The sequence below is a fragment of the Scomber japonicus genome, chromosome 10 (genome assembly GCF_027409825.1).
Source record: "Scomber japonicus isolate fScoJap1 chromosome 10, fScoJap1.pri, whole genome shotgun sequence".
In the NCBI taxonomy this organism is placed as follows: domain Eukaryota; kingdom Metazoa; phylum Chordata; class Actinopteri; order Scombriformes; family Scombridae; genus Scomber; species Scomber japonicus.
The window spans coordinates 20,452,197-20,471,008 of record NC_070587.1 but is presented as its reverse complement, the minus strand read 5'-3'; the positions used below and the strand labels follow the sequence as shown (position 1 = coordinate 20,471,008).

The window sequence follows — 18,812 nt, the reverse complement described above, 5'->3', positions numbered from 1 at the left end:
GATGTTGTGATAATGTGATAAAGAAGTGATTTGTGTCAGCAGGGTCAGCACACTGAAAAAAAATAACTCATAAGATTTACTTAAAAAATATATATCGTAAGTATTTGCACGTAAATGATTTAAGTAAAATTTAATGCTGCAATATCAACTAACACTCACTTGCCAGTATCAAGTAAATTTTACATACCATAAAACATAACAGTTGTGACAATATTAAGTAACATTTACTTAATTACATCCAAGTTTGAAGTTATATTTATTTAAACAAATTAAGTAAAGTCTACTTGTTTTTCATAGGCAGGAACATCATTTTACTCAAAATGTTCAGTAAATGTTATATATCTGTAGTATTTGCTGTTATGAAGTAATTTAGTATATTTTAATTATTTTCTTGTGCTTGACATTTTAATTTAGTTGGTTGAATTTATCAGAACACAGAGACTGGCGGACACAAATGCAGGCAGGCAGAATCAGTTCTCAAGTAGTTTATTCAGTCCAAGAGTCGGTAACCAGGAAGTCCAATATCACAGGGCAGAAGTACAAAATCACCAGGCAGAAACTCGAAATCCCAAAGGCAAAACGGGTCGATAACACTGGGAATCAAAACTAGGAATAACGCTGGAACTCTTACAGAAAACTGACAAGACGATCTGGGACTGACACACAGGGGAGCACTGGTTAAATACACACAGTAGGGAAGGGATAACGAGACACAGGTGAAACACATAAGGGCGGGGACAGGTAATCACACGGGGAGCAGGAAGTGAGCACAGAGACTAGGGTGTCAAAATAAAACAGGAAACAGACACGACAGACCCTGACAGAATTACGTTACATTACTCACTGAAATTAGGTAATCATTGCCAGTTTTTTTTTTTTTTAAGAATATTTTTTGGGGCCTTTTGCCTTTTAATGTACAGGTTAGTGTAGAGAGACAGGAAACTGGAGGCAGAGAGGGGGCAATGACATGCAGCAGGATAGGACTGCTTGATGTGGGATTCGAACCGAGGTCACCTGCAGAGGACTATAGCCTCAACACATGGGGCGGGTGCTACCACATCATTGCCAGTTTTTAACCAATACTCTATGCATTTAATATATATTTATCACATATGACACAACTAAATTACAATGCAATTAAACTGTTTATTTTTCATTTTAAACAGTTTCACAAACAAGAACCGTGAAAGTGCAGATGTCCCAATACTTTTGTTTCAACATTCATTACAGAAATATAATACTCAGATATTCAAGAATGTTTAACTTCACTTTCAATCAAACTACTATCCTCTGTTACCTCACTTGCCTGACTTGAATGTGTCTGGAATACAGTATTTTTAAAATCTTCAATGCAGTGAGGATTGTACATCCTACTTTTATGTGAAGCAAAAGTTGAATATATATTCGTACTGTAGTCACAATCTTTAAAAATACAATTAACAGTTTCAATTAAGTTTTGTGCTTTTTCAGATGAGTCCCGAGGTGTTCAAAATATTGCTTCTGTGTTAAAACTACATGAATTACATACAAGACACGAAAATGAAACTATCTGCCCTGACTGTTGAGTCTGTGTATGATTTCTAGACAAATGTGCATGAAGTGCTCCCCAACTTTTAAATAAACAAGGACAATCTGAGTACAAGCAGGGTAGTGACCGGCCTTGACCAGTGTGTGGATGCTTCAACATAGAATGTTTTATGAGCGCTAAGCGTTTTGATGACCTAATGTTGCATCTTGTACACGACCTTCTCATATCACAAGAGGCCTACTCTTTCTCCCTGATGAATTTCTCCTCCACATCCTCTCCCTAGACCTCAACTCCAACTGTCCACAAAGTCCACTGGCACCTCCAAAGGGCACCCTGAAAATGAAGAGACACAATTTGTGGTATTAAAACAATAGTCTAAAATATTCAGTCACAATTTTAATATTACGTTATAATGGATGAATAAGGGAAAATAACAAAACAATATTATATCATGCATACATTATTTTCTACTTGCCTGAATGATGAGAATAATGTTCTGTTCTGATTTGATTCCTGTTGATAGATAGAAAAATATTTTAATAAGACTTAATAGTGGGCAGGCTCCTGCTGACTTTGTACACATGTTTCTATCTTGCCCTAAGTTATCTGAGTTTTGGACGACAATTAGTAAAGTTACAGGCCAGATCATATTGTTCGAACCCCTCACTGCCCTCTTTGGATTATTCTCTTCGCACAATGTGCCCAAGCCCACTCGAAAAATTGTCACATACACCACACTACTTGCCTGAAGACTCATCCTTTTAAAATGGTCTCCCCCCCCCCCCCCCCCCCACGACTCATTATAAATGTATTCAGGAGGTATTACAGTGCATTACATTAGAAAAGATTAGGTTCTCCTTGAAAGGTTCCACAAGCAGCTTCTACAAGATGTGGCAGCCCTTCCTTACATACACTGACTCTCTGACTATTGTTGCAGAAACCAACTGAGCCCCCTCCCCTCCCCCTTTTTATTTTTATATTTTTATTTTTATTTTGCTTTATGTATTTATTTGTAATTTATGTATTTTATTTCCCTATTTCTATTATTTATTTATCTTTATTTCCTTTCTCCTCTCTCTGACATATATCTTTTTTCTCTTATTATTATTATTATTAGTATTTCCTTGTGTATAATTTGTACTTTTATACATGTCTGTGATGAGAGTGAGTGGACTGAATGCATGGTAGTTAAGGATGGGTGGGACGGGATGGGTATTGGAGAACTGGATCTATTAATCCGTCCTAGAACTAGGCTACTGTTTATTACAAATGCCAAGATCCTGTTTTTTTCTATGTAAAAATCAATAAAGAAAGTTTGGATTAAAAAAAATAAGACTTCATAAGAAATAAACTGTATCATGAACAAACACAAATGAACATTTTGTTTTGTCTAGCTAAATAAAACAATTAACACATGACATGATTTATTTGCGAGTAGAACTTGTAATGAACAATTGATTCTTTCATTGAACTACAAAAACATGAATCCTGAGTAAAATAATAGTCAAAAATTTGTTAACCCAAATTAGTGCAGACGCAGTTGATAAACGTTATACCGTTACGTTGGTGCTTTTTTAATATCCTAACTTTAATTATTTTTATGGGGGAAAAACTGCAGCCCTCCCACTTTACTTTTTTTTACTTACAGGCCAGCACGGACCAATGTGGCGTTATGCTAACTTTAAATTAACTTATGAACAGTGACATATCTTGCGTCAAACTACATGCAGACTTATATATTATCACACATTTAAAACAGAACGATAATAACTTACCTGCGAAATGACTGTCGTACGTGCTACACCTTGCTCTGTGGTCCTGTAACGTCCGGAGCAGTCAGTCCTGTTGTACTGTGCGCATGCGTCGTGCATGCGTTTCAAAACGCTACACTTTCAGAGTAAAGTTTATGTAGTATGTCTAGGTTTATGTACATACAACTATTAAACATTTAAATAGTATAAGGAATAGTAATTCACGTATTACGTTAATAAAATGTTTAATTTCACTTAAGAGACTCTGGTTCTTACTGAATCTTAAAAATACAAGTTAGAAATTATGACAGTTAAGAGTTTACTGCACCAAAAAGTCACTTTTTTCAGTGTACTTGGGATAAAACCAAATGTTTTTTTGGAAAATGTATTTTCATTTTACACAATATGCAAACTAATTGATACTCATAAAATATTTTTCCAACTAATAATGTTTTGAGAATAAATGAACTGATGAAACAACACTGAGACAAAATGTATATTAGTAACAGACTTTATTGTGACAGTACACTGCAGTATGTGCAGATATTTAACATAATATGTGGATGATGAAATCACTTCACTGAGCTCACATTAACTGCATTAAAACAAATGTACAAACTTTAATACAATGTAAAGTGTTACACAGTTTAAAGACAGAACATCATTTAGTGTTTGTTGTTGCAGGAATCTTCAGAAACTGCAGCACACTCCACAGCCGACAGTGTAATCTCTGGGGTTTGAAGTACAGCAAGGGCGACACGTAATGTCACGTTTGTGTCTGTTGTTATACGGCATCTGTGTGAAAGACAAGAGACATGAGCAACATGTTGATCTGCTGCATGATCTCACTCTTTCTCTCTCATTTATTTTTATTAGCTTCACATATTTGGATTCATTCATTAAGCTAGCTGAACATACCATCCATGAGTCCTCTGATGTCTCTTCATTTGCTGCAACTGGACTGTCATTGCTCATCATTTTAGGAAACATATCTTAGCTTATCTTGACACAAGCATTTGTAACTAATAAGCAGATGAGGTTCTTACTCCAACGACTGGGACAGCAGAGCTCTGCTGAATGCAAATGAAGGTGAGCACAACGGCCAGTGCAACTGCAACGCTGAAGGTCTTCATCTTAGGAAGGTTTGACTGTTTAAAGTTTTCAAATCAGAGTTCTTCTTGTGTCTGATGTGCAGATGTGTTGAAGGTGTAAAACGTGCTGGTACTTATACTCACTGAGCTACTGTTGCCTCAGTTGCCTCAAACCCTAACCCTTATATCTAATCTGCACTTCCAGTCTTTGTTACATATGATAAAGACATAATGACAAATGATTGTATAAATCTTTTTATTTCTTATATAACTTTACTACAGTTGCATTATGGATGTCCTAACATACATTACCAACTGTTAATAGATCTAACTCATATATACAGTGGAGCAATTTAAACACTGTCACATTAATGTAATGACAATAATATTATAATCAACTCATAATTGATTGTCCATTCATGAAGTCTTATGTCCCTTAATTTCTACAGTATGCTGTTTATAATCATAATGTGAGCAGATTTAACTCTCTTATTATTATTATTATTATTATTATTATTATGATTATTATTCCTTTCTCCCTCCTCCTACCTTCCTTCCTTCTTTCCTCCGTCCTTCCTTCCTTTCTTGACTCAAGGACAACGGGACGGTTAAACACAATTTTGACACAAACTCGATTTTTAACAGTAAAGTTTATTGTGACAGTATACTGCACTACTTCATGTGCAGCAACTGGACTGTCATTGTTCATCACTTCCTCCAGCTCTTGTGCCTGTTAATGTATTCCATGTTTAATCAGGAATCACATCTTACCTTCAAAACATTACATTAAAAAAATCAAAGTAGTTTTTATTATGTTGCTATTCACTCCAGCAGCTGGGATAGCAGGTGAGCATGACGGCCACTGCAACTGCAACATCGAAAGTCTTCATCTTCAAAGTGAGTGAGTGGTCTAAGTCGTCTTGTAAAAAGCACAGTACATGGCTTTCTGCACATCCTGATCTCGTCAGATATTTTCTCCTGTCTGATGGTTGAGTGTGCAAAATGTGCTGGTACTCACATGGGCATATGTTGCATTGACACTGACAGCATGTGCCTGCTTCCAGGAAAGGATTACATTCAAGCATTTTAAACACTGAGATGAACTGAGCTTTCAACATAATGCATAAAAAACACAAAAAATGTAGTTCAATTATTATTATTTTAAATCATCTGTTGAACACCTCAAGATTAATTCAAACATCATATTGTGAGTGATAAATCAATGATGGCAATGACAATAGGGAGGAAACAAACATTTAATGATTGACTATGGGCTATTAACATTGAAAAAGGTAAGGGTGAATAAACTTAGCTTAACAAATGTACAGTAGTGTATTGTGCAATAACAGAAATCCCCAGCTGTACTTCAGTCTGTCTCCTTTACTTCACCTTGCTGAACTGTGTGCTGTAAGGATGACAATGTTGGTCCGTTTTTGGTGCACATTGATATCCAGCAACTTTTGGATGGATTCCAATAAAGAAATTTAAAACTTTTTGAAACCTATTAACTTTGCTGATCCTTTGAGTTCTTTCTCTATTGCCATCATTAAGTTGATATTATGGTATTGAGTGAAATGTCTCAACAACTACTTGATGGATTGCCATAAAGTTTTGTACAGATCAACGTCCCCTGAAAAATAATTGTAATAACTTTGGTAACCCCCTGACATTCCATCATTATGACCAAATACCTGCAACACTAATGACATTCCCATCAGACTCAGCTGACTGTTTGTGTTTAATGCTGTTGCACATTGTGCTATACTGTTCTGATGCATGGTGTGCAGACATGGGCAGCATGAGGGGGGGGGCAAAGAAAGTGTTTGTGCTGCTGAAGTTTGAATATTGGTTCAAGCAAAGAAATTTTGAAATGCAAGTGTGTGTTTTAAAGCAGAAGGCTATATGTGTATGTGTATATCAGTTAAATAGCCAAATATAATTTGCTTATTCAGTCATATGTCACTCAGTCATTAGACAGTCATCAGAAGCTGAATGAGGAATGAAAAATCGCTGATTTTTTAATCAAAACTTTTGAAAGGCCTACTTATATGTGTTTGTATGTGTTGAACTCTGAAGAAAATTCTGCTGGTTAAGCTGCACGAGTCAACTCTGTGTCACAGTCACTGTATTAAGATGATTTAAAGTAAGTTTAGCTTTACAGGTTGCAAAGTACCTCAACTTTTGGTTAAAAAGGAGGAAACCATGAAACACCAATGCTAATCACCAAAACATTTAACTCAACACAATAAATCCCCCCCATACTTGGTTTAATCTATGACATCACTGATGATGTCAGCAAGAGCACCACCCCCTTTAACACCTGAGAAAGTGTGGTGAGTATGTGGAGCTAGAACAAAGAAACCAAACATTTAACTCAAGAAAACTAAAGATTACTTTAATAAACATTACTGAACTGGACAAATGTATCTGTCTTGATTAAACCTGGAAATGTTGATAGTAACTGCAACAAAACTCAATGCTTAACACAAACAAACTCAAGATAGTACATGTTTGCAAAGTTGTCTCTGGTTGGCAAAGACAGGACGATTGTGATCAGTAATCAGATGATTTGTTTGTTAAAACATGTATGAATGAATGGAATCTATTTTGTACACTTTCCAGCTAATATTGCTATTACTAACACAGACTGCTATGAGTCATTTAGCTTGTTTAGTTAGCTGAATGCATTTAAAGGTTTGAACACATGCTAGGTTAGAAAACTGAGCTCTCTTTTAAACTTTAAAAATGTGCACATGTGTAGTCTATTTTACCAGTATGTAAACATGCAAACATACTTTGAGTTTATTTTCTATTTGGGACACAATGTGATCCATATAGTGTATGTTTAAGAAGGTAAAGGATGTTGGTGTTAACTGTGTGGTTTAAAAGTTTCAGTTTCAATCAGAACAATGCACTGTTTGGAAGTTGCTGTTTACTCTCTCGATTTTGTGTGTGTGTGTGTGTGTGTGTGTGTGTGTGTGTGTGGACAGGGAAGACAACAGGAGAGCAAAGCGGGAAAGATGAGAGAAACAATGAGGGACACAACAGAAACAGGTGATATACCAGCACCGTGTTAACATTAAAAAACATAGTTCTCAAAAAATAACTCTATAGTACCCATTAGTAGTATTATTATTGTCCATGGACAGTTATTGGCTCCTTTGAGTTCCTATCCTGATGGTTGAGTGTGCGCCATTTATGTGTATGTGGGCCACTGTTGCCTCATCACTGGCAGCATGTACCTGCCTAAAGAAATAGGCTGGCATCACAACAGGAATGGGAAAATTATGCATAGATATATAGATGTATTATTGAATTTTATGAGGTTCATTGCATACAATGCAAATCAATGGGTCACACCTCACTACATCCAACTTTATACAGTCTATGTTGGTGCAATCTGAAAACAGCCTCACTGTAATTATCTAGGTTAGGAATTTGCATTAAGTAATCATAGAATCTGTTGGGTGGTAATGTGTAATTTATTGGATATGACTGCTAATTAGCCCTGTAGTACAAGTTGTAGCTGAAAGGCGTCTTCTCTTTTGCAGGAATGTGAATAGGTGAATAATGTTTCTTATTGTTATTGTTGTTATTGTTTGAAAGGATTTATTGTGACTTCTAAAAAATGAGCTCAACTTAAGACCAAAATAAAGTCTAAATTAAGTTACATCTAAGTTACATAAATGTGCAAACATGATAAATGGTAAAAATGCTTTTTTTTATATTTCAAGAGTTAATTTCGAAGTTTCTTTTATTACATATTGTATGTTTAAGTATAAAGACTGTGACTATTTGGGGAAGTGGGTGTTTGTTAAAACAATACTCCCTGCTTAGTTTACCGAGCTCTTTTAAAATCCCTCTTTTTATCAGTAATCAGTACAACAGGAGAGCAGAGAGAGAAAGATATGTCTCTGTCTCTGTCACCTAATACTTCATTGGTGCAGCTGTATAAGTAAATAGTCTATGACATTGACATTCATTGACAAATGATTTTAAGTTAAATACAACTGTGTCTTAAAGGTTAAACAGCTGTTTATTTAATTCCATGAAGAAGAAAAAACATCATGAAGACAGTCAAATGAATGTTCCAAACAAATCCATTCCAAATGACATAAAATGACCATGCCACCAAATTTCCAATCATTAAACAAAATTGGAAGAATATGTGACTGCTGTACATCTGGACATTTGTACAAGGCGGCACTTGTGATGGCTACCAAGATGACTATGGCACATTTGTACAAGATCCAGGGTTCTCAAGCTGATATGGCACATACTGTATAACATGGGTTGTTTGAACTGTGCTGCTGTATGCATCAACTCAAGTTTAATGGCTGTTGAGAAAATTACATGGTGTCTATTGCAGTGTTGGCCAGGAGGCATGTAGACTTGGAAATGCACCATCCTATTCCACAGGAACAAGCTGTAGGGATGCTTCTCTACAGTCACACCTGAAAGGCTTCTGAATGTAGAGGTTATAATAAATGCAACATATTTCAGAGACTTGGGAGGAATTGAATTCTCCAACAGGCAAAAAATGCAAACACAAAACTCAAGCTGAACAAGAATGTCAATGTATATAATTAAGGGACAATGTATTCAAATATATTTACTCTCCTTGAGGTGTCAACGTCTGGGTTCAGATCTAACTTCAGCATATGGTTTATGTATCAGGATACTAGGAGTCATTGTTGTTTAATAGATTTTTCCATATTCTCACTTAAATATTATCAGCAAAATAACTAATTATGAGTGAACATGCGTCCGTGGTTTAAAGATAAGGTGATGCTACACCTGTATATTATAATATGTCCTGATTTCAACCGTTAGAACCATTCATGGTTGTTAACACTGACATTGCAGTCACCACCAAGCACATGTGTCAGCAATGTTATCAATAAATGATTGTAATGGGAGATTTTTTTCAATCATAATGGGTATTTAAGAATACTGAAATTACACTGTTTAGCAAAACACCTGTGACAATGTAGCTCTTATCTTATCAATAATCTTGTCTGCTATTGTGCTGCTCTCCAGAGAATTCATTTGGTTCAGCTGCAGGTTCCTGAGTATTATGAAAAAACTGAAATTGTTGAAAATTAGGGCCAATTATTCCATTTGAGTGCTTGTAATTGTATCCTTTAGACTGAGCAAAAGATATTCAACAGGGTTTCCCTTTCTTTGGTGGAGGATTTTCTACCTTGGTCTAAAAAGTGCTACTCAAGTCATCCATGCAATAGCTGAACACAGTCAATCTTGCACCTTGCGGTGAGGATTTCAAAGGTTCTGTCCTACTGTATTTCTCTCAGGAAGAATCAAACACATTATATAAATTAGTTTTAAGTTAGCTTTTAATTTTAAAGTTCAAGGTTGATTTGTTGTTGTGCTACAGACAAGATAATCCACAGCCAGATGCAAAGTCCATTCATGGAAGCAGGTCAGTGATGCCGGTGATGATGCAACAGTGAATCAAATGAGTATAAATGCCACCAATTCAATTCAACTCAAACAACTCTAAAAAGAGCTGACAAGCATCACACAAAAGATCTGAAGAAATCTGGAGTTAACAACTTAACCCCTCAATCTCTCCTAAAATGAAGAAATTGAGCATTGCCATTGCAGTGGCAATTACACTGGCCTTTATTTGCATTCAGGAGAGCTCTGCTGTCCCATTTTATGGAGTAAGAACATGATATAAATTTCATTTGTTTATTAGAAATGAAAGTTGCTGAGACGTTCTTATATGTGCACTATTTATTAACAGGTGGAAGCGCAAGAGGAGGAAAATTCAAGCAACATGCATCCGCCTAACTTCATAGATTCATGGAGGGTAAGTTCATTTAACAGACTGAAGTGAGCTAGTTATCTTGAGCTAATTCAAATGTGAGTGGATGTTTTTTCCACTGCGAGGTGTTACTCTCTCTGATACTCCCTCCACAGAGGCAGAAAGGATAAACAGAATAAGTGTAATGCTGGAGAGAAACACCTTGCTCAGGTCTATTCTCTTTCACATAGATGACGTATAAAAGACATAAGCGCCACAGCGGCCCCAGAGACTGACGCTTTTGCTGCCACTGTTGCGTGCGGCCAGACCCTGGTTGTGGAATGTGCTGCACCTGAGTATTGACTCTGTCACATCCTATCCATGGACTACAGATGAAAAAAAGCTTCTTGGCTAACTCAGGCATGTTAACAGCAAAGTTTACATGTGCACTGTCTCTGTCTCCAGTCTGGGATTCCCACAGCTACAGCTAAATATTAATATGTTATGCTTTTGTGTCAAAGCAGTTTTACCACTTTTTTGTACTGTGGTTGGGAATATCTGAATTTATTTGATGTGGATTAAATATCTACATATTCTAACGTGTACTATCACAATAAAGTTTAATTTTAGTAATACCAAATGTGTGGAAGTGCTGTTTTGACAATGGATGCACATTTGACACATGAGAGGAAATTATCTTTCTGCTGTCGATTGTGAGTAACCTCTTTTAACTGTGTCAAATGTAACACTTGTGTTTAAGCATTAATGTCACACAGACTAGGAAATGAACAGCTTCATAATGAACCAGCACCTTAAGTTAAATAACCATAATGAGTTATCATGCATTAAAGTGTGACACAATTTGAAGCATTTTTATAATCAGATTTCAGGAAATGAAGCCAGAAAAATAAGTCAAATAAAAAGAACATGACATTTTGTGTTTGCATCTGTTGCACTTTGATATCCCATTGGTCCAGATCAGCTGTTTATCTTGCTGCACTTGTTGTGTTTGTCTTATCTTTCTCTTTATGCTCTCCTGTTAGTGACTTTTAACTCTCTGCTTCAAAAGTCAAAAACAGTAAACTGAGCATGGATTAATGTTTTAACAAACACCCACTTCCCCACACAATTACAAAACAGTCTTTATATACTTTAACATAAGGTACATAAATGAAAGGACCTCAGAAAATAGTTCTTGAAATGTAAAAAAAGCCTTTTTACCATTTGTTATATTTGCACATTTATTTAACTTTTGGTTTTAAGTTGGACTCATTTTTTTAAGGAGTCCCAATAAAGTCCAAATAAAACCTTTCAAGATAATCCACAGCCAGATGCAAAGTCCATTCCTGGAAGCAGGTCAGTGATGCCGGTGATGATGCAACAGTGAATCAAATGAGTATAAATACCACCAATTCAATTCAACTCAAACAACTCTAAAAAGAGCTGACAAGCATCACACAAAAGATCTGAAGAAATCTGGAGTTAACAATTCAACCTCTCAATCTCTCCTAAGATGAAGAAGTTGAGCATTGCCTTTGCAGTGGCAATTGCACTGGCCTTTATTTGCATTCAGGAGAGCTCTGCTGTCCCACTTTATGGAGTAAGAACATGATTTAAATTTCATTTGTTTATTAGAAATGAAAGTTGCTGAGACGTTCTTATATGTGCACTATTTATTAACAGGTGGAAGTGCAGGAGGAGGAAAATTGGAGCAAAGAGCCTCCGCCTTTCTTCATAGATTCATGGAGGGTAAGTTCATTTAACAGACTGAAGTGAGCTAGTTATCTTGAGCTAATTCAAATGTGAGTGGATGTTTTTTCCACTGCGAGATGTTCTCTCTGATGCTCCCTCCACAGAGGCAGAAAGGATAAACAGAATAAGTGATAATGCTAGAGAGAAACACCTTGCTCAGGTTTCTTCTCTCACATAGATGGCACATAAAAGGTATAAGCGCCACAGCGGCCCCAGAGACTGACGCTTTTGCTGCCACTGTTGCGTGCGGCCAGACCCTGGTTGTGGGATGTGCTGCACCTGAGTATTGACTCTGTCACATCCTATCCATGGACTACAGATGAAAAAAAAGCTTCTTGGCTAACTCAGTCATGTTAACAGCAAAGTTTACATGTGCACTGTCTCTGTCTCCAGTCTGGGATTCCCACAGCTACTGTACAGCTAAATATTAATCTGTTATGCTTTTGTGTCAAAGCAGTTTTACCACTTTTAATTGTACTTGTGGTTGGGAATATCTGAATGTATTTGATGTGGATTAAATATCTACAGATTCTAACGTGTACTATCACAATAAAGTTTAATTTTAGTAATACCAAATGTGTGGAAGTGCTGTTTTGACAATGGATGCACATTTGACACGAGAGGAAATTATCTTTCTGCTGTCGATTGTGAGTAACAACTTTTAACTGTGTCAAATGTAACACTTGTGTTTAAGCATTAATGTCACACAGACTAGGAGATGAACAGCTTCATAATGAACCAGCACCTTAAGTCAAATAACCACAATGAGTTATCATGCATGATACAAATTAAAGTGTGACACATTTTGAAGCATTTTTATAATCAGATTTCAGGAAATGAAGCCAGAAAAATAAGTCAAATAAAAAGAACATGACATTTTGTGTTTGCGTCTGTTGCACTTTGATATCTCATTGGTCCAGGTTAGCTGTTTATCTTGCAGCACTTGTTGTGTTTGTCTTATCTTTCTCTTTATGCTCTCCTGTTTGTGACTTTTAACTCTCTGCTTCAAAAGTCAAAAACAGTAAACTGAGCATGTATTAATGTTTTAACAAACACCCACTTCCCCACACAATTACAAAACAGTCTTTATATACTTTAACATAAGATACGTAAATGAAAGGACCTCAGAAAATAGTTCTTGAAATGTAAAAAAAGCCTTTTTACCATTTGTTATATTTGCACATTTATTTAACTTTTGGTTTTAAGTTGGACTCATTTTTTTAAGGAGTCCCAATAAAGTCCAAATAAAACCTTTCAAGATAATCCACAGCCAGATGCAAAGTCCATTCATGGAAGCAGGTCAGTGATGCCGGTGATGATGCAACAGTGAATCAAATGAGTATAAATACCACCAATTCAATTCAACTCAAACAACTCTAAAAAGAGCTGACAAGCATCACACAAAAGATCTGAAGAAATCTGCAGTTAACAACTTAACCTCTCAATCTCTCCTAAGATGAAGAAGTTGAGCATTGCCATTGCAGTGGCAATTGCACTGGCCTTTATTTGCATTCAGGAGAGCTCTGCTGTCCCATTTGTTGAAGTAAGAACATGATTTAAATTTCATCTGTTTATTAGAAATGAAAGTTGCTGAGACGTTCTTATATGTGCACTATTTATTAACAGGTGGAAGAGCAGGAGGATAGCATGGAGCAGCATTGGATTAAGTTCATAGATTCATGGAGGGTAAGTTCATTTAACAGACTGAAGTGAGCTAGTTATCTTGAGCTAATTCAAATGTGAGTAGATGTTTTTTCCACTGCGAGGTGTTCTCTCTGATGCTCCCTCCACAGAGGCAGAAAGGATAAACAGAATAAGTAATAATTCTAGAGAGAAACACCTTGCTCAGGTCTCTTCTCTTTCACATAGATGACGTATAAAAGGTATAAGCGCCACAGCGGCCCCAGAGACTGACACTTTTGCTGCCACTGTTGCGGGCAGCCAGACCCTGGTTGTGGGATGTGCTGCACCTGAGTATTGACTCTGTCACATCCTATCCATGGACTACAGATGAAAAAAAGCTGCTTGGCTAACTCAGGCATGTTAACAGCAAAGTTTACATGTGCACTGTCTCTGTCTCCAGTCTGGGATTCCCACAGCTACTGCTAAATATTAATGTTATGCTTTTGTATCAAAGCAGTTTTACCACTTTTTTGTACTTGTGGTTGGGAATATCTGAATGTATTTGATGTGGATTAAATATCTACAAATTCTAACGTGTACTATCACAATAAAGTTTAATTTTAGTAATACCGAATGTGTGGAAGTGCTGTTTTGACAATGCACATTTGACAGATTATGAGAGGAAACTCATTAATTATGTTTCTGCTGTCGATTGTGAGTAACAACTATTAACTGTGTCAAATGTAACTCTTGTGTTTAAGCATTAATGTCACACAGACTAGGAGATAAACATAAGTCAAATAACGACAATGAGTTATCATGCATGATACAAATTAGAGGCTGACACATTTTGAAGCATTTTTATAATCAGATTTCAGGAAATGAAGAAGAAGTCAAATAAAAAGAAAATGACATTTTGTGTTTGCATCTGTTGCACTTTGATATCTCATTGGTCCAGGTCACCTGTTTATCTTGCTGCACTTGTTGTGTTTGTCTTATTTTTCTCTTTATGCTCTCCTGTTTGTGACTTTTAACTCTCTGCTTCACTCTAAAAACAGGGATTGTTAAAAACAGTAAACTGAGCATGGAGTAACGTTTTAACAAACACCCACTTCCCCACACAGTTACAAAACAGTCTTTTATACTTTAACATAAGATACGTAAATAAAAGGACCTCAGAAAATAGCTCTTGAAATGTAAAAAAAAACTTTTTACCATTTGTTATATTTGCACATTTATTTAACTTTTGGTTTTAAGTTGGACTCATTTTTTTTAAGGAGTCCCAATAAAGTCCAAATAAAACCTTTCAAACTAATTTAGCTAACAATCAAAAAACATTATACAGTATAAAACTCCAATAAAAAGACTAATTAGCGGGTATATCAAATAAATTACACATTACAACCCATTAACTATAAACAGATTCTATGATTACGTAATGCATAAATTGCAAGCTAACTACATTAAGGCTGTTTTCACACTGATTAATTACTTTCCATGTGGTTTTAATATCTTTTGAATATCTAATACATTTTCCACTGAAATAAACGTATGTATTTATTTTTATTTATATAGGATTAGAGACATATTTTCTGTACAATTTATTCAATAAATCAACTGTAAATCAAGGTTTGTCCAGTTAACTTGACCTGATAAAAGATGAGGATAAACTCTCTTACATTTGAGGTGATTTCAATATAAACCTGTTTAAAAAAATAAATAAATAAATCAAACATCTCGTACTGGGGATTTTCTCTCCTAGTGTCCCAGTCTGTGTGACATAAATGCTTAAACACAAGAGTTACATTTGACACACAGTTAAAAGAGGTTACTCCGTTAACCCGTTACTCACAATTGACAGCAGACCTTTTAAGAAAGAAGCATACCTCATGATCTGTTGAGTGTGCATCCATTGCTTAAACGACACTTTATTATATAGTATCTGTAGATATTTAGCAAAGTATATGGATGATGCAGTCCACACCACTGAGCAAACATTAACTACATCATGACCAAATCCAGTAAATTCATATACTGTATTAGCAACCACAAGAACATTTGAAAGTGGTAAAACTGCTTTGACACAAAGGTTTAACAGATTCATATTGAGCTGTAGCTGTGGTGATCCCGGACTGAGGACAGAGATAAACCAAAGTTAGCCAAGAAGCTATTTTTCATCTGTAGTCCATGGACAGTCAATAATCACACATACCACAAGCAGGGTCGGTCCATCCGCAACAGTTGCAGCAAAAGTGGCCGCCCTTGGGGATGATGCTCCTGCCTGTCATAATCCAATCTATGTGAAAGAGAAGAGACCTGAGTAAGGTCTTTCTCTCCAGGATTATCACTTATTCTGTTTATCCTTTCACATCAGAGAGAACGCCTCACAGAGGGAAAAACATCCAGTCACATTTGAACTAGCTAAAGGTAACTAGCTCACTTCAGTCTGTTAAATGAGCATAGCTTCCATGAACTTAAAAGAACATCTATGATTGTAAACGTACAGTATGTTCTTTGCTCAAAGGTGCCATTTGCTTTTGCATCTGTGAACATATAAGAATATCTCGGCAATCATGTTCTTACTTCAACAAATGGGACAGCCGTGCTCTCCTGAATGCAAATAAAAGCCAACTGCAACACTCAATTTCTTCATCTTAGAAGAGTTTGAGAAGTTTAGTTGTTTGCAACTACAGATTTCTTCAGACTTTGTGTGTGTGTGTCAGCTCTTTTCAAATGTTTGAGTCTGCAAAAATTGGTGGTATTTACACTCATTTGATTCATTGTCATCATCATTACTCACCGGCTTTCGGGAATTAACCTCCCAAAACTAATGCTGGCTGTGGGTCATGCTGTCTGTTGCACAACAGCAAATCAACTTGAACTTTGTTTGATTCTTCCTGAGAGTGATAGGACAGAACCTTTGAAATCCTCACAGCAAGGTGCAAGATTGAATGTGTTCAGCTATTGCATGGATGACTTGAGTAGCACTTTTTAGACCTAGGTAGAAAATCCTCCACCAAAGAAAGGGAAACCCTGTTGAATATCTTTTGCTCAGTCTAAAGGATACAATTACAAGCACTCAAATGGAATAATTGGCCCTAATTTTCAACAATTTCAGTTTTTTCATAATACTCAGGAACCTGCAGCTGAACCAAATGAATTCTCTGGAGAGCAGCACAGTAGCAGGCAAGATTATTGATAAGATAAGAGCTACATTGTCACAGGTGTTTTGCTAAACAGTGTAATTTCAGTATTCTTAAATACCCATTGCAATTAAAAGAAATCTCCCATTTCAATCATTTATTGATAACATTGCTGGCCCATGTGCTTGCTAGTGACTGCAATGTCAGTGTTAACAACCACTAATAACTCTAACTGTTGGAATCAGTCTATATTTTGTTAATATACAGGTGTAGCATCACCTTATCTCTATACCTCGATTTGTAGCAGCACATCATGTCCAGTCATGTTTAACACACCATTTTTTTGCCAGTATTTAAGTGAGCATAAGGAAAATATCTATCAAACAACTTTGACACCTATTCTGGTCCATAAGCCATATGCTGAAATGAGATCTGAACCCATAGTTTGACACTTAAGAGAGAGTAAATGTATTTTGAAGCCATTCTTGTTCAGCTTGAGTTTTATGTTTGTGTGTTTTGCCTTTTGGAGAATTTAATTTCTTCCAAGTTGCGTGCAAGTTTTCCTCCAGGATGTCTCTGAAATATGTTGCATTTTTTATAACCTCTACATTCAGAAGCCTTTCAGGTGTGACTGTAGAGAAGCATCCCCACAGCTTGTTCCTGTGGAATAGGATGGTGCATTTCCAAGTCTACATGCCTCCTGGCCAACACGTCAAGTAATTTTCTCAACGGCCATAAAACTACAGTTGATGCATACAGCAGCACAGTTCCAACAACCCATGTTATACAGTATGTGCCATATCAGCTTGAGAACCCTGGATCTTGTACAAATGTGCCATAGTCATCTTGGTAGCCATCACAAGTGCCGCCTTGTACAAATGCCCAGATGTACAGCAGTCACATATTCTTCCAATTTTGTTTAATGATTGGAAATTTGGTGGCATGGTCATTTTATGTCATTTGGAATGGATTTGTTTGGAATATTCATTTTACTGTCTTCATGATGTTTTTTTCTTTTTCATGGAATTAACTAAACAGCTGTTTAACCTTTAAGACACAGTTGTACTTAACTTAAAATCACTTGTCATAACACATAAGTGTATTAAGATTGAATTTTGAAACCTTTTTAAATGTAAGGGCTACATACATTTCCTTTCTGCGTTTATTAAAGAAGAAATATTGGTGGTGTAATCCTGGGTTTTCTAAGCATATTTGTTTTGGCACTTCTTAACAGATACTCTGTTATCAGTATTCTGACCAAACAAGTAACAGCAGTGCAGTGTACTCTGTACTCACACAAGCTGGCACATATCACTCTACCATTCTCTCCTGGCCTTGGGCATTGACTCCATCTGTCCCAAATTCATCCTATATTTTTGTTTTTGTCCATTTCCTCCTCCACTGTTCCTTTCTTTTCCTACCAGCTTTATATTTAACAAATTAACGCAATGTATAACAACTTAATTGCTACCAAACCCAACCACTTATCTAGTCATTGCGCCTCTCAGACAACAACCTCAAATACCACACTTTTCTGCAATGCACTTTGAAACTAGACAACAACCTCTTGTTTTGATCATTCTTCCCAAACTGTGTGCTTTTCTCTATCAGCACAAACTTTTGTAATGCGCTACAATATTTTGTCCGCCAATCGTAGTTTTCCTCCAATCTGCTCTCCCTCCTTCCTTTCCTCTCCATGCGTGGCAGTAGGTACCATACTCTTGAATAGTGAGACGTCTTGACACAATACTGGGAACTTTGCCAAAGCATGTGTAACACAGGAAGAAAATCCAATGGGAGACCATTGTAATTAGTCCAATAAATGTTTTCACTTGGATGTATTAGAGACAAAGCAGGGCTTATTACGGCGCACATAGGTTTTATTGTGAGAGCTTGTAAGCGGATGATGTCTTCTGCACAGAGTCAAAGGGCACTGCTTTTCTGTAGCAATGAAACAATTTAACAGGAGCCTTTGCTCTAACAAAATCTGTACTCTGCTACCGTGTACGCAAAAGAAACTGTTAAACTGCTTCTCTATTTCCTAATATGAAGATGTAATAAAAACATCAATATACATAGCTTTTTTATCTTTTTCCACTAACCCGGATAAAAGATATGGGGACGGATATAAAACCAAACTGATAAAAAACAGATACC

General features: G+C 36.3%; 2 long non-coding RNA genes across 2 annotated transcripts; both read left to right on the top strand.

Moving 5' to 3' along the window:
• The first annotated feature begins 10,063 nt into the window (after positions 1 to 10,063).
• LOC128366584 (uncharacterized) lies at positions 10,064 to 10,777 on the top strand. Its single transcript, XR_008321866.1, has 2 exons — positions 10,064 to 10,203; positions 10,389 to 10,777. It is a non-coding gene; the product is annotated as an uncharacterized LOC128366584 (long non-coding RNA).
• A 775-nt stretch (positions 10,778 to 11,552) lies between these two features.
• Positions 11,553 to 12,465, top strand: LOC128366583 (uncharacterized). The gene is made up of 3 exons (XR_008321865.1): positions 11,553 to 11,737; positions 11,821 to 11,886; positions 12,068 to 12,465. It is a non-coding gene; the product is annotated as an uncharacterized LOC128366583 (long non-coding RNA).
• Positions 12,466 to 18,812: the final 6,347 nt, after the last annotated feature.